The sequence below is a fragment of the Bufo bufo genome, chromosome 6, assembly GCF_905171765.1.
Source record: "Bufo bufo chromosome 6, aBufBuf1.1, whole genome shotgun sequence".
NCBI lineage: Eukaryota > Metazoa > Chordata > Amphibia > Anura > Bufonidae > Bufo > Bufo bufo.
The window spans coordinates 369,264,134-369,281,080 of record NC_053394.1 but is presented as its reverse complement, the minus strand read 5'-3'; the positions used below and the strand labels follow the sequence as shown (position 1 = coordinate 369,281,080).

General features: G+C 45.1%; 1 non-coding gene across 1 annotated transcript; it reads right to left on the bottom strand.

Annotated features, from left to right (window-relative positions):
* Positions 1-13,524: 13,524 nt before the first annotated feature.
* TRNAT-AGU lies at positions 13,525-13,598 on the bottom strand. The gene has a single exon. It is a non-coding gene; the product is annotated as a tRNA-Thr (tRNA).
* Between the last annotated feature and the right edge of the window lie 3,349 nt (positions 13,599-16,947).

Here is a 16,947-nt window from a genome sequence, read left to right as displayed (position 1 = left end):
CCTTATAAATGGGGTTGAGACCATCAGTTGCGTTGAGGAGAAGTCAGGTGGATACACAGCTGATAGTCCTACTGAATAGACTGTTAGAATTTGTATTATGGCGAGAAAAAAGCAGCTAAGTAAAGAAAAACGAGTGGCCATCATTACTTTAAGAAATGAAGGTCAGTCAGTCAACCGGAAAATTGTGAAAACTTTGAAAGTAAGGGCTATTTGACCATGAAGAAGAGTGATGGGGTGCTGCACCAGATGACCTGGCCTCCACAGTCACCGGACCTGAACCCAATCGAGATGGTTTGGGGTTAGCTGGACCGCAGAGTAAAGGCAAAAGGGCCAACAAGTGCTAAGCATCTCTGGGAACTCCTTCAAGACTGTTGGAAGACCATTTCAGGGGACTACCTCTTGAAGCTCATCAAGAGAATGCCAAGAGTGTGCAAAGCAGTAATCAAAGCAAAAGGTGGCTACTTTGAAGAACCTAGAATATGACATATTTTCTGTTGTTTCACACTTGTTTGTTATGTATATAATTCCACATGTGTTAATTCATAGTTTTGATGCCTTCATAGTCATGAAAATAAAGAAAACTCTTTGAATGAGAAGGTGTGTCCAAACTTTTGGTCTGTACTGTATACCCTGAGCGACTTGGCTGAGTGGTTTTCAGTGCAAACATTATCTTGCTGAGTAAATTTGTTGTAAAACGCCGGCATCTCCACTTCTTCCCAGGCATCCTTTTGTTCATCTGGTGCTTCTGTAGTGGGGAGCCGAGACAGGGCATCAGCATTATCATTGGAGCGGCCTGCTCGGTATTTCACAGTGAAGTCATAGTTGGCAAGGCGGGAGGCCCATCTCTGCTCCAGTGCCCCTAACTTGGCTGTATTCAGATGCACCAGGGGGTTATTGTCTGTGAAGGCAACAAATGGAGTGGCAGCAAGATAGTCCTTGAATTTTTCTGTCACAGCCCACACTAAGGCAAGGAACTCCAGCTTGAAGGAACTATAATTCTGATCGTTTTTCTCAGCTCCCCTCAGGGATCTACTGGCGTAGGCAATCACCCTCTCTATGTTGTCCTGTACCTGGGCCAACACGGCTCCCAGGCCTCTTTTACTGGCATCCGTGTAGAGGTGGAATGGCCTCTGATAATCCGGGTAACCCAGAACAGGGGGTTCAGTCAGCTTCTTCTTTAGGAGCTGGAAGGCAATCTCCCGTTCTTCATTCCATTCAACAGGGATAGGAGTCTTTGGACTCTTCTTGGGATGCCCCCTTAGGAGTTCCTGGATCGGATCCGCAATTTGTGCAAAATGCGGGATGAAGCGTCTATAGTATCCTGCAAAGCTGAGGAAACTTCTCACCTCTTTCACAGTGGTGGGAGTAGGCCAATTACGGAGAGCAGCAAGTTTATCAGGATCAGGCTGGACTCCTTCGGCACTAACAACGTGCCCTAGATACTTCACGGCTGGTTTCAGTAGGTGGCACTTGGACGGCTTAATCTTAAGGCCATATTTAGCAAGGACTTGAAACACTTCAGCCAGGTGTTTTAAATGGTCCTCATACGTCTTTGAGTAGATAATGACGTCATCCAGGTATAGTAGTACAGTCTCAAAGTTCCTATGGCCTAAACAACGTTCCATCAACCGCTGGAACGTCCCTGGAGCGTTACACAGTCCGAAAGGCATATAATTAAATTCGAACAGGCCCATAGGCGTAGTGAAAGAAGTCTTCTCTTGATCTTCTGGGGCCATAGGTACCTGCCAGTACCCGCTAGTTAAGTCCAGAGTGGAGAAGTAGGCTGATGACCCCAGGGCAGTCAAGGACTCCTCAATGCGTGGCAACGGATAAGCGTTTTTGTGGGTGATTTGATTGATTTTTCTATAATCCACGCAGAACCTTATGCTGCCATCTTTTTTTTGGACAAGTACTAGGGGCGCAGCCCAGGGACTATGACTGTCCCGGATTATGTTAGAGTCCTTCATCTCCTGTATCATCTCTTTCACAGACTGATAGGTAGTAGGTGGTATGGGTCTGTATCTCTCCTTGATAGGAGGATGAGAGCCAGTGGGTATGGTGTGTTTGATTACTTTGACCTCTCTGTAGTCCGTGGGGTGCTTGCTAAAGGCCTTGTGGTGCTCTTTCACCAGACTCAGGACTCCCTCGATTTGCTCTTTCGGGGTGGATTCGTTCCCCACATGAAGTTCTTCCCACCAGGATACTGAAGAGGCGCTGGCAGGGGCGCTGCTGCTCTGTGTGGTCTGGAACGTCTCCGTGGCAGGCAGACGGATCACATCCTGGAAAGACACCTGGAAAAGCTGAGTAACGGGGCAGTGCTTGAAAAGAGTAACGGGTTGATCACCAAAATTAATCAAACGGACAGGCACTTTACCTTGAGACACGGTCACCAGACTCTTGGCTGTTCGTACGAAGGGATGATTCTCAATTTGAATAGGTTCCACTAGGGCTTGATAGTCCTGGCCCTGGATCCCTAACACCGCACGACACCACAGGATAATCTGGGAATTTGGAGGCAGAATTACCAGCCGGTTATCCCGGATCCGGACAGTACAGATTTCTCCTTTTCCATTTGCGAACCTTTGTTGAGCACACAGCACACTGATAGTCTTTCGAATGACTCTTTTAGAAGCAGGTGAGGCTGAGGGTATAGTTTGGTTCAATGCTTCAAGCACTTCGGAGTAACAATTTTTAAAGACATTAGTCCCTAGGATCACAGGATGTGCCCCTTTATATCCGGCTTGTACCACAATCACACCTTGCTGTGGTAAGGTGGCTTCTCCCACCTGAAGGGTAGGTTCCCAGTACCCATGAACTTTCACTGGCTTACCGTTGCTGGCAATGATATCCAGCCAGGATTCTGGCGGCTGGGTTAGGAGACTTGAATCCCAGAATTTGTCGAAGGCGGGTCGTTGGATGGTGGTGACCTGAGACCCAGTATGCAGCAGGGCTTCAAAAGGTATCCCGTTGATGCATGTGTTCATTTTTGAACGAGATACTACGTATCTGGGCATCCAGCTTGGATCCTTTGGACCTATTGTTCTACCTCCCGAGGGGCGGTCCTCGGCCTCGGGGGTGGCCCGTTTAACTGCCAACACGTTGATTCAGTGTGTCCATACTTTTTACAATAGTGGCAGACAGGCTGCTTGCGACTCTTGGACCAGTAACTCGGTCGCCCATCCGGTTCTTTGGGGTATACATCTTTATATGCAGGCGGGAGCATTGGAGGCAGGGGGCTTTCGTCTTCCAGTAACAATGATCTCTCCCATTCCTCTATTTTCCTGCACACCTTCTCCAGGCTCTTAGTGAGATGATTTACCTGCTCCATTAGTGCCGCCACCACATCTGTCACTGGAGCCTGCGTGGCTTGACTGACCCCAGAGGGACTTACATTAACGGTTTTCGGCCGACAGGCCTGAGGTTCCAGGGGGGCTGGGGGCCCCGTGGCCGGGTGTTGGCCTAGGATACTGATGGCCAGCTCTTTAAAGTCCAAAAACGCACAATTGGGGTGTTGGGCCGACAGCATCCTCAGCTGGCGCTTTAAATGCTCAGTATTTATACCCGAAATGAACTGCTCTCTAAGAGTCCTGTCCTGGTCCTCGGCCTCCTTGGGGTCTACCTGGACCACAGCTCTCAGGGTCTCTTGCAAGGACAGAGCAAAATTGCGGAGCAACTCCCCAGGCTGTTGCTTCCTGCTGAAAAATCGCATCTTAACTTCGGACACTGTTCTGGCCTCAAACGTGGTGCCGAGGCGATCAAAGATTTGTTCTAGGCTACTCTTTTCAGAATGGGGCCATGACATGACTTCCCTGTGGGCGGCCCCTTCTAACTGAGCTAGGAGATCTCCATTTGTTGTTCAGAGATAGGGTAAAGCCGAAATAAGGCCAGGATCTGGTCTCTAAAGTCCATCAATTTATGGGCCTCCCGGAATATCGCGGGAACCAGGGAGCCCCGAAATAATATGGCATGGTCAGTGGCATCAGGCTTGATGCTGCCGCAGAGGCAGGCGCCCTATTGTCAGTTGCGTGCACTTCAGAGGGCACATACAGTCATGTGAAAAAATTAGGACACCCTTTGAAAGCATGTGGTTTTTTGTAACATTTTTAATAAATGGTTATTTCATCTCCGTTTCAACAATACAGAGAGATTAAAGTAATCCAACTAAACAAAGAAAACTGAAGAAAAGTCTTTTCAAGATCTTCTGTAAATGTCATTCTACAAAAATGCCTATTCTAACTGAGGAAAAAGATAGGACACCCTTGCCCCTAATAGCGAGTGTTACCTCCTTTGGCTGAAATAACTGCAGTGAGACGGTTCTTGTAGCCATCTACCAGTCTTCGACATCGGTCTGAGGAAATTTTACCCCACTCCTCAATGCAGAACTTTTTCAGCTGTGAGATGTTTGAGGGGTTTCTTGCACGTACAGCCCTTTTCAAGTCACCCCACAGCATCTCAATGGGATTCAAATCTGGACTTTGACTTGGCCATTCCAGGACTCTCCATTTCTTCTTTTTCAGCCAATCTTTGGTTGATTTACTAGTATGTTTTGGGTCATTGTCATGTTGCATGGTCCAGTTCCGCTTCAGCTTTAATTTTCTAACTGATGGTCTCACATGTTCTTCAAGCACCTTCTGATACACAGTAGAATTCATCGTGGATTCTATGATGGTGAGCTGACCAGGTCCTGCTGCAGCAAAGCAGCCCCAAACCATGACACTTCCACCTCCATGCTTCACAGTTGGTATGAGGTTCTTTTCTTGGAATGCTGTGTTTGGTTTACGCCAAACATGTCCTCTGCTGTTGTGTCCAAATAATTCAATTTTGGACTCATCTGTCCAAAGAACATTATTCCAGAAGTCCTGGTCTTTGTCAACTTTATCGCTGGCAAATGTCAGTCTGGCCTCGATGTTTCTCTTGGAAAGCAAAGGTTTCCTCCTTGCACACCTCCCATGCAAGTTAAACTTGTACAGTCTCTTTCTGATTGTAGAGGCATGTACTTCTACATCAACAGTAGCCAGAGCCTGCTGTAGTTCTCGAGATGACACTTTAGGGTTTTTGGATACCTCTTTTAGCATCTTGCGGTCTGCTCTTGGGGTGAACTTGCTGGGGCGACCAGTCCTGGGCATGTTGGCAGTTGTTTTGAAAGCCCTCCACTTGTAGACTATCTTCCGGACAGTGGAATGGCTGATTTCAAAATCTTTTGAGATCTTTTTAAATCCCTTCCCAGACTCATAGGCTGCTACAATCTTTTTTCTGAAGTCCTCTGACAGCTCTTTTGCTCTCACCATGGTGCTCACTCTCACTTCAACAGTCAGGAGCACACCAAACTAAATGTCTGAGGTTTAAATAGGGCAAGCCTCATTCAACATGCAGAGTAACGATCTACTAATTATGTGCACCTGGTGTGATATACCTGTGTGAGATCTGAGCCAATTTAAGAGGGAATACATGTGAGGGTGTCCTATCTTTTTCCTCAGTTAGAATAGGCATTTTTGTAGAATGACATTTACAGAAGATCTTGAAAAGACTTTTCTTCAGTTTTCTTTGTTTAGTTGGATTACTTTAATCTCTCTGTATTGTTGAAACGGAGATGAAATAACCATTTATTAAAAATGTTACAAAAAACCACATGCTTTCAAAGGGTGTCCTAATTTTTTCACATGACTGTAGGGGGCTGCCTGCCCCGCTTCTTCAGGTGCGGACATAGCGTTGCTAAGGGGTCTTTGGAGTGAGTATGGCCCTTTAAGAAACAACGGAACAGACCGGATCTAAGGTGGACGTACCTTCCCCCCGGGTTAAGTCTATTATCACTAGTGGGGAACCTTCTCCAGTCTCTTTGTAAAGATCGGAACTTCCCCGATGCGGATATATGTAGGGGCTGGTTAATACGAAAGTTTTTACTTACTCCGGCGATGCTCGCTCCAAATCTCGCGAGATGCGTGGTTACGTCGGACGGGAGTCCCACGAGCAGCGTCAGAAGGTAGGCACGGCCTCTTGGAGCTCCGGGATTCAAGGTAGGCGGTATCTTCTTCAGAGACACGGGGCAGTGTTTTTTTTCTTTCTTGCAGGCTGGGCGGTCCCTTCTCTTTGTCTGTTTCGCGCCAAACGGACACAACAAGGCGCACAAATAGTCCAGTCTAAACTATGCAGCCATCTTTGAGCACATCGCTATCTATTCACTGACAGCAAGCGGTGACTTAAGTAAACAGCAAAACAGTCCACAAAATACAGTTTCACACCGCAAATTTTACAGTTCTTTGGCCCAGCAATTTTTCAAATAAACAGCAAGGCTTAGTCACTTTATGGGCAAATAAACGGCACACAGTTTATATTCCACAATGGCGCAGGAATGATTGGATCCTGTTTGTGACGCCAAAATATGCAGTACGCAGACCTGCAGGGTATAGCGATGTGAGGTCACGGTTACTTAGGCAAACGAGGGTTGCTATGGGTTACTCACAGTTTGTAGGGAGACCCTGGACAGGCGTACAGCAGTGATGGAGAGGCTGGCACAGGAGACCTCTGGGGCACTCTTTGTATATAGGGACCAGGCCTGATGGTAGATGAGGTGCCCTGGGTGTTGCAGATGTTTAATGTGCCTAGGGCAAGGTCCCTTTAAGGTTCGTGACGCCAGTGCCTGTGACGGTGGCACACCGATTAATGATAGTAGTAATAAGTGAGGAACACGTTGTTGTGGTGAACCAAACTTTCTTTACTGGAAACAGTTAACTTTATACAGTCTTTTGTAAGTTCCAGGTAATGCAGCAGTAATAAGCAGGCTTTTACCAGGCTGCACTCTTCTCCTCAGAAATCCTGTACACTATTCCTCAGAACTCCAGGCTGTCTTTATCCCAAGGCCCGTATGCCCTAATGCTGGCTTTATCCTTGGTAGAAAACTTCCTCAGGTATATATCCTTGCTTTAGGTAAAATCCTTCAAGCCTTTCAGCTTACTTGTCTGGCTGGTATATTAGCTCTGCTCTGCTTGTGGGAACTTGGTTTCTCAGGAGGCAACTCTTCCCCTGGTGACAAATCTTCTGAGCTAACTCTGGCTCAACATACTCAGGCTGGCTAGTCTGCACTCACTAGCCTCCTGGATAACACTACCCTTTCCTGTCTGGGCCTAACTATATATATTAGGGGTTCCCTAGCTCCCTCTAATGTCTAGGAGGAGGAACTACACCCTAACAGGCCTGATACACAAAATATATAAGGCTTTATTAGGTAATTAAATACAAATAATTGCAACAACACATGATTGAAGACAATAATCAAAAAAAGTAAAGCAGCAATACAGATAGTGTTGCGAGAAGTAGCTCACATGCTGACTGGCATATTATAAAATCCCAATATCTAAGCTTGCTCGGCACAAAGGCAATTGAGCAGTGCCAAAAAGTAATGTATGTACCAGTGATACCCTGAGACCTATCTGATATTCCCAAATCCCCTGTATGCAAACAATCCACACAAGGTACCAAGAGGAAGCCAACAGTGTAAATACAAACTACAGGCAACTGAAAGAAAAGAGGAACAGAAAATACCTGGGCAGTGGTACAATACAGGGATCCAACCTCCAGTCAGCTGTGAGCGCACCCCGACGTACATTTCGCTCCGCTTTCTCAAGGGGCGTATCTGATTAACCACTTAAGGACCACAGGTTTATACCCCCCTAGTGACCAGGCCCTTTTTTACAAATCGGCACTCCACAACTTTAGCGGTTTATTGCTTGATCATGCAACTTACCACCACAATGAATTTTACCTCCTTTTCTTCTCACTAATAGAGCTTTCATTTGGTGGTATTTCATTGCTGCTGACATTTTTACTTTTTTTGTTATTAATCCAAATTTACAGATTTTTTTGCAAAAAAATGACATTTTTCACTTTCAGTTGTAATTTTTTTTTAAAAAAACAACATCCATATATAAATTTTTCTCTAAATTTATTATTCTACATGTCTTTGATAAAAAAAAATGTTTGGGTAAAAAAAAAATGGTTTGGGTAAAAGCTATAGCATTTACAAACTATGGTACAAAAATGTGAATTTCCGCTTTTTGAATCAGCTCTGACTTTCTGAGCACCTGTCATGTTTCCTGAGGTTCTACAATGCCCAGACAGTAGAAAAACCCCACAAATGACCCCATTTTGGAAAGTAGACACCCTAAGGTATTCGCTGATGGGCATAGTGAGTTCATAGAACTTTTTATTTTTTGTCACAAGTTAGCGGAAAATTATGTTTTTTTTTTTGTTTTTTTTCTTACAAAGTCTCATATTCCACTAACTTGTGACAAAAAATAAAAACTTCCATGAACTCACTATGCCCATCACGAAATACCTTGGGGTGTTTTCTTTCCAAAATGGGGTCACTTGTGAGGTAGTTATACTGCCCTGGAATTCTAGGGGCCCTTATGTGTGGTAAGTAGTTTGAAATCAAAATGTGTAAAAAATGACCTGTGAAATCCTAAAGGTGCTCTTTGGAATTTGGGCCCCTTTGCGCATCTAGACTGCAAAAAAGTGTCACACATCTGGTATCTCCGTCCTCAGGAGAAGTAGGGCAATGTGTTTTGGGGTGTTATTTTACATATACCCATGCTGGGTGAGATAAATATCTCGGTCAAATGCCAACTTTGTATAAAAAAATGGGAAAAGTTGTCTTTTGACGAGATATTTATCTCACCCAGCATGGGTATATGTAAAATGACACCCCAAAACACATTGCCCAACTTCTCCTGAGTACGGCGATACCAGATGTGTGACACTTTTTTGCAGCCTAGGTGGGCAAATGGGCCCACATTCCAAAGAGCACCTTTAGGATTTCACAGGCCATTTTTTACAGATTTTGATTTCAAACTACTTACCACACATTTGGGCCCCTAGAATGCCAGGGCAGTATAACTACCCCACAAGTGACCCCATTTTGGAAAGAAGACACCCTAAGGTATTTCGTGATGGGCATAGTGAGTTCATGGAATTTTTTATTTTTTGTCACAAGTTAGTGGAATATGAGACTTTGTAAGAAAAAAAAAATATAAAAAATCATCATTTCCGCTAACTTGGGACAAAAAATAAAAAATTCTAGGAACTCGTTATGCCCCTCATGGAATACCTTGGGGTGTCTTCTTTCCAAAATGGGGTCACTTGTGGGGTAGTTATACTGCCCTGGAAATTTAGGGGCCCTAATGTGTGGGAAGTAGTTTGAAATCAAAATGTGTAAAAAATGACCTGTGAAATCCTAAAGGTGCTCTTTGGAATGTGGGCCCCTTTGCCCACCTAGGCTGCAAAAAAGTGTCACACATCTGGTATCGCCGTACTCAGGAGAAGTAGGGCAATGTGTTTTGGGGTGTCATTTTACATATACCCATGCTGGGTGAGAGAAATATCTCGGCAAAAGACAACTTTTCCCATTTTTTTATACAAAGTTGGCATTTGACCAAGATATTTATCTCACCCAGCATGGATATATGTAAAATGACACCCCAAAACACATTGCCCAACTTCTCCTGAGTACGGCGATACCAGATGTGTGACACTTTTTTGCAGCCTAGATGCGCAAAGGGGCCCGAATTCCTTTTAGGAGGGCATTTTTTGATATTTGGATCCCAGACTTCTTCTCACGCTTTAGGGCCCATAAAATGCCAGGGCAGTATAAATACCCCACATGTGACCCCATTTTTCAAAAGAAGACACCCCAAGGTATTCAATGAGGGGCATGGCGAGTTCATAGAAATTTTTTTTTTTTGGCACAAGTTAGCGGAAATTGATTTTTTTTGTTTTTTTCTCACAAAGTCTCCCTTTCCGCTAACTTGGGACAAAAATGTCAATCTTTCATGGACTCAATATGCCCCTCACAGAATACCTTGGGGTGTCTTCTTTCCGAAATGGGGTCACATGTGGGGTATTTATACTGCCCTGGGATTTTAGGGGCCCTAAAGCGTGATAAGAAGTCTGGAATATAAATGTCTAAAACATTTTACGCATTTGGATTCCGTGAGGGGTATGGTGAGTTCATGTGAGATTTTATTTTTTGACACAAGTTAGTGGAATATGAGACTTTGTAAGAAAAAAAAAGAAAAAATTCCGCTAACTTGGGCCAAAAAAATGTCTGAATGGAGCCTTACAGGGGGGTGATCAATGACAGGGGGGTGATCAGGGAGTGTATATGGGGTGATCACCCCCCTGTCACTGATCACCCCTCTTTCATTGATCACCCCCCTGTAAGGCTCCATTCAGACGTCCATATGTTTTTTACGGATCCACGGATACTTGGATCGGATCCGCAAAACACATACGGACGTCTGAATGGAGCCTTACAGGGGGGTGATCAATGACAGGGGGGTGATCAATGACAGGGGGGTGATCAGGGAGTCTATATGGGGTGATCACCCCCCTGTCATTGATCACTCCCCTGTAAGGCTCCATTCAGACATCCGTATGTGTTTTGCGGATCCGATCCATGTATCCGTGGATCCGTAAAAAACATATGGCCGTCTGAATGGAGCCTTACAGGGGGGTGATCAATGACAGGGGGCTGATCAATGACAGGGGGGTGATCAGGGAGTCTATATGGGGTGATCACCCCCCTGTCATTGATCACCCCCCTGTAAGGCTCCATTCAGACGTCCGTATGTGTTTTGCGGATCCGATACATGGATCCGTGGATCCGCAAAACACATACGGACCTCTGAATGGAGCCAGCCTTACAAGGGGGTGATCAATGACAGGGGGGTGATCAGGGAGTCCATATGGGGTGATCAGGGAGTCTATATGGGGTGATCACCCCCCTGTAAGGCTCCATTCAGACGTCCGTATGTGTTTTGCGGATCCGATCCATGTATCCGTGGATCCGTAAAAAACATACGGACGTCTGAATGGAGCCTTACAGGGGGGTGATCAATGACAGGGGGGTGATCAGGGAGTCTATATGGGGTGATCACCCCCCTGTCATTGATCACCCCCCTGTAAGGCTCCATTCAGACGTCCGTATGTGTTTTGCGGATCCGATCCATGTATCCGTGGATCCGTAAAAAACATATGGACGTCTGAATGGAGCCTTACAAGGGGGTGATCAATGACAGGGGGGTGATCAATGACAGGGGGGTGATCAGGGAGTCTATATGGGGTGATCAGGGGTTAATAAGGGGTTATTAAGTGACAGGGGGGGTGTAGTGTAGTGGTGTTTGGTGCTACTTATTAATGAGCTGCCTGTGTCCTCTGGTGGTCGATCCAAGCAAAAGGGACCACTAGAGGACCAGGTAGCAGGTATATTAGACGCTGTTATCAAAACAGCGTCTAATATACCTGTTAGGGGTTAAAAAAATCGCATCTCCAGCCTGCCAGCGAACGATCGCCGCTGGCAGGCTGAAGATCCACTCGCTTACCTTCCGATCCTATGAACGCGCGCGCCTGTGTGCGCGCATTCACAGGAAATCTCGGCTCACGCGAGATGACGCCAATCGGCGTTAGTGTAGCCTGAGAGCGCCGCAGCAATGACGCCTTTCGGCGTTAGTGTTGCGGGAAGTGGCTAAACACTCAGCCACATTATATATCCAGAAACTAATTAAATACATGGGACACCTGTGGATGGACCAATGGATCAGCTCTGCTTATCCCGGGCAGAATCCTGCGAGACCGAGGCAGTGATGTAATCTCTCATCATAGCAGTCACGTGACCGTGAGTCGCCATCCTCCAATGTTGCGTCACTAGTCACTCCGTAACCACTCTCGCGATATTACGCACGGGACAGCCTCACTCGACCACGTCACACAGCGGCACATCGCGCGAAACCTCGCTCAGGCATCCAAGTCGCGCGAGACTACGCACGAAACAGTTTCGGCCGGCCGCGGCCACATGACCGTGACATCACCCAACAGGTCACATGATCGCACCCAAACCATCTCGCCCCAGGAAGACGGGATCTCAGCCACATAGGTATAGTATTATAAATACATTGTAGCAGGAGGAGGAGTTAGCACAATCAACATATGATACAATGGTAGTGTGTCTTAAATAGTAAAATACTTTATAAATCATGCTAGATACACGACATACTAGCAAATACATTTGCCTGGATAACCTAACGTCAGAGGACATCAGTAATAATATGTAATAACTTCTAATGACATATTATACATTATAAAGTGCTCAGGTGTAATATATACATATATAGATAAATAAACAAGTATAAATTCATTGTGAGCCATATAAATACTTCATATTATATAAAAACTTCATACTTCAATACTACAATAAATACAACTTAATGTATAGTGCTATGGAAAAGTGCTTGTGCAGTGAAAGTACTAAGTGCAAGTGAAGTGACATGCAGTGAAAGAAAAAGATGTAAGGGATAAAATATATTTATAATATATTTATAAATATATACAGTACAGACCAAAAGTTTGGATACACCTTCTCATTCAAAGAGTTTTCTTTATTTTCATGACTATGAAGGCATCAAAACTATGAATTAACACATGTGGAATTATATACATAACAAACAAGTGTGAAACAACTGAAAATATGTCATATTCTAGGTTCTTCAAAGTAGCCACCTTTTGCTTTGATTACTGCTTTGCACACTCTTGACATTCTCTTGATGAGCTTCAAGAGGTAGTCCCCTGAAATGGTCTTTCAACAGTCTTGAAGGAGTTCCCAGAGATGCTTAGCACTTGTTGGCCCTTTTGCCTTCACTCTGTGGTCCAGCTTACCCCAAACCATCTCGATTGGGTTCAGGTCCGGTGACTGTGGAGGCCAGGTCATCTGGCGCAGCACCCCATCACTCTCCTTCATGGTCAAATAGCCCTTACTTTCAAAGTTTTCCCAATTTTTCGGCTGACTGACTGACCTTCATTTCTTAAAGTAATGATGGCCACTCATTTTTCTTTACTTAGCTGCTTTTTTCTTGCCATAATACAAATTCTAACAGTCTATTCAGTAGGACTATCAGCTGTGTATCCACTGGACTTCTCTTCAACGCAACTGATGGTCCCAACCCCATTTATAAGGCAAGAAATACCACTTATTAAACCTGACAGGGCACACCTGTGAAGTGAAAACTATTTCAGGGGACTGCCTCTTGAAGCTCATCAAGAGAATGCCAAGAGTGTGCAAAGCAGTAATCAAAGCAAAAGGTGGCTACTTTGAAGAACCTAGAATATGACATATTTTCAGTTGTTTGACACTTGTTTGTTATGTATATAATTCCACATGTGTTAATTCATAGTTTTGATGCCTTCAGTGTGAATCTACAATTTTCATAGTCATGAAAATAAAGAAAACTCTTTGAATGAGAAGGTGTGTCCAAACTTTTGGTCTGTACTGTAGATCAAATATAAACATAAGATAGACGTAAAGGAACATATGAGTCACACTATAATGATGTAGAAAACAGATGAGAAGCAAATCCCTGGCTGCGCTTCCGCCTCTCCCCAGCAGAGATCAGTGTTCTGCTATAAATGATCTGGGATTTCTGGACAATAAATGTAATAAATAAAATTGAAATAAAACCGTATAAAGTAACAAATACAAGGCACTGCTGAGATTCGAACTCAGGATCTCCTGTTTACTAGACAGGCGCTTTAACCAACTAAGCCACAGCGCCAGGTACTGACCAGCACAAAGCAGTTTCAGATTCCTCATTAACAATGATTGACTACTACACCCAGCATTCACTTATTTGTACTATCCTTGTGGCATTTCTAAATGTACACCTGGGTCAATCCTGCCAACGCAGCGCGGACACGAGCAAGATAATTCCCAGTTCACAATTCCTGAGAACTGCAAGTACTCGCTGCCTCTCATCTACCCTTTACAGAGCCTCAATTCCTCCATCCAGCTGCAGAATAGTGAGTGCAGCTCTGGAGTATAATACAGGATGTAACTCAGGATCAGTAAAGGATAAGTAACGTAATGTATATACACAGTGACTGCACCAGCAGAATAGTGAGTGCAGCTCTGGAGTATAATACAGGATGTGACTCGGGATCAGTACAGGATAAGTAATGTATGTACACAGTGACTCCAGCAGCAGAATAGTGAGTGCAGCTCTGGAGTATAATACAGGATGTAACTCAGGATAAGTACCGGATAAGTAATGTAATGTATGTACAAAGTGACTGCACCAGCAGCATAGTGAGTGCAGCTCTGAAGTATAATGCAGGATATAACTCAGGATCAGTACAGGATAAGTAATGTAATGTTTGTACACAGTGACTCCACCAGCAGAATAGTGAGTGCAGCTCTGGAGTATAATAAGCAGCATAATTAGAGTGGATTAAGGCTAGGTAAGGTATTAGCGGTATGTGGCTGCTACATGAGTAGCAGCAGTAGCAACCTGGCATGGCAGTAGATCAGCTAACATGGTTATAAGAGAAAATAATAGCATTCTTAATACATAATGCTTAGTACAATAGGGCTGGAGGGGTTAAAAAAAATTAAAAAATTATTTAACTCACCTTAATCCACTTGTTCGCGCAGCCCGGCTTCTCTTCTTTCTTCTTCTTTGCTGTGCAGGAGGAAAAGGACCTGTGGTGACGTCACTGCGCTCATCACATGGTCCGTCACATGATCCATCACCATGGTGATGAATCGTGTGATGGACCATGTGATGAGCGCAGTGATGTCATCAAAGGTTCTTTACCCAGGTCCTGAAGACAGAAGAGATGCCGGCTGCGCGAACAAGTGAATTAAGGTGAGTTAAATAATTTTTTATTTTTTTTAACCCCTCCAGCCCTATTTTATTAAGCAATCTGTAATAAGAATGTTATAATTTTCCCTTATAACCATGTTATAAGGGAAAATAATACAATCTACACAACACCTAACCCAAACCCATGTCATGCCGATTTTTCTCACGCAAAACGCATTAAAATGTTTTGCATTCGCGCAGAAAAATCGTGCATTTTCCCACGACGCCCCCGCATCTTATCCGGCCCAAATCCATGATGCCCATTTGAAAGAGGCCTTCGAGTGGATTAAGGTTAGGTAAGTTTTTAGTGGTATGTGGCTGCAACATGAGTAGCAGCGGTAGCAACCTGGCATGGCAGTAGATCAGCTATTTATGGGTGATAGTAGCAGTAGTAGAGACAGATGCAAAGTGTTAATAGTGGTGGCAGTAGGGGACCATCACCACGGAGTGGTTGCTGCAGTGGTGGTGGGTGGCAAAAAACAACAGCAGATGTTATATTATACATGTTGGCAGGCAGATGGCAGAAGTTCCATGATGGTGGCCGTGGCATGATGACAGCAGCAGCAGGTGCAGTCATCGTAAGGAACATGATGGTCGGCAGGCAAAAACATGGTAGTCAGGCAGGCGGACATTAATAGTGGCAAGGTGATGTTTTGGACACTGGCACGGGACCACTTGGTCCGCCTTTCTAGTATGTGCAGTGTCCAGCGGGTTGGCACGTCACCGATCATGTGGTGTAACGGCAGACCGTTTAGACGCTGAAAGCCCAGGAGAGCATGTTAACACAGGTCACATAACTCAACCAATAACCAATTAAATAAGAGATGTTTTGTTTTTGCAGCCACATCGCAGCACCAGAGGCCAGAAAAATTAGGACATGCCTGAAAAATAATGGTATTGTTGCAGCCGCTGTTGTAGAAGCGGCCGGAAAAATTGATGTTTTCAAGGCAGAAAGGTGACTAAAACATTGTGGCTTGAACCCTAGTTGGTGGCGGAGAATTCACGAAAGTCATCCGTAATGCAGACATTAAATACAGCAGCGTGGGGACCATTTTGAGGCCAAGGCATTTCATCAGGCCTTTTGTTAGTCAAACGTATCCCCCACTGTCAGTCCCTTCGGGATCCATGCCTCATTCATCTTAATGAAGGTGAGGTAATCAACACTTTTTTGACCGAGGCGACTTCTTTTGTCAGTGACAATGCCTCCTGCTGCACTGAAGGTCCTTTCTGACAGGACACTTGAAGCGGGGCAGGCCAGAAGTTCTATCGCAAACTGGGATAGCTCAGGCCACAGGTCAAGCCTGCACACCCAGTAATTAAAGGGTTCATCGCTCCTCAGAGTGTCGATATCTGCAGTTAAGGCGAGGTAGTCTGCTACCTGTCGGTCGAGTCGTTCTCTAAAGCTGGATCCCGAAGGGCTGTGGCGATGTGTAGGACTAAAAAAGCTCTGCATGTCCTCCATCAACAACACATCTGTAAAGCGTCCTGTCCTTGCCGCCGTGGTCATGGTAGGAGGAGGATTACTTTCACCTCTTCCCAGTTAGATTCCCATTGTGCTGTGACATCCCCCTTATAAGCTGTGTAAAGCATATTTTTTAGTTTGGTTTTGAACTGCTGCATCCTTTCTGACTTTCAGTAATTTGGTAACATTTCCGCCACTTTCTGCTTATACCGGGGGTCTAGTAGCGTGGCCACCTAGTACAGGTCGTTCTCCTTCATCCTTTTTATACGAGGGTCCCTCAACAGACATGACAGCATGAAAGACCCTGAAGAGAAGGGGGGGGGGTCGCTTGGAGAGGCTGCTCTGTACCCCTCACTGCTGTGTTGGCTGCCCCTTGCTATGCTCCGCTACACGCTGTCCCACTTGCCGGCTGCCTTATTGACTTGTTTGTGGAGCTGCGGTAATAGCTGTTGGGCTTAAACAGTTTAAACAGCCTCTATCTTTATGCCTCATATCGGCCATTTCAGTGCACATCACTATCCCCCCTACTATTGCCCCTGCTATGCTGTTGGACCCAGCACTATTTTATGGTAAACTGCTCCTCTCCACCCCTGCTACGCTGCTGGACTCCGCACCATTCTATGGTAAATTGTTCATCGTCACCCCCGATCCCCAGACCCCGGAATGTACCAGCTCCAGCATTGGGACATACCCAATTAAGGGGCTCTCTTTGATGTAGGAGCCTGGGGGTGCTCATATGTAATACCTCTGATTTATCTTACCCTCCCTGGTAGATATAAGATTTCCACTGCAGTGTTTAGA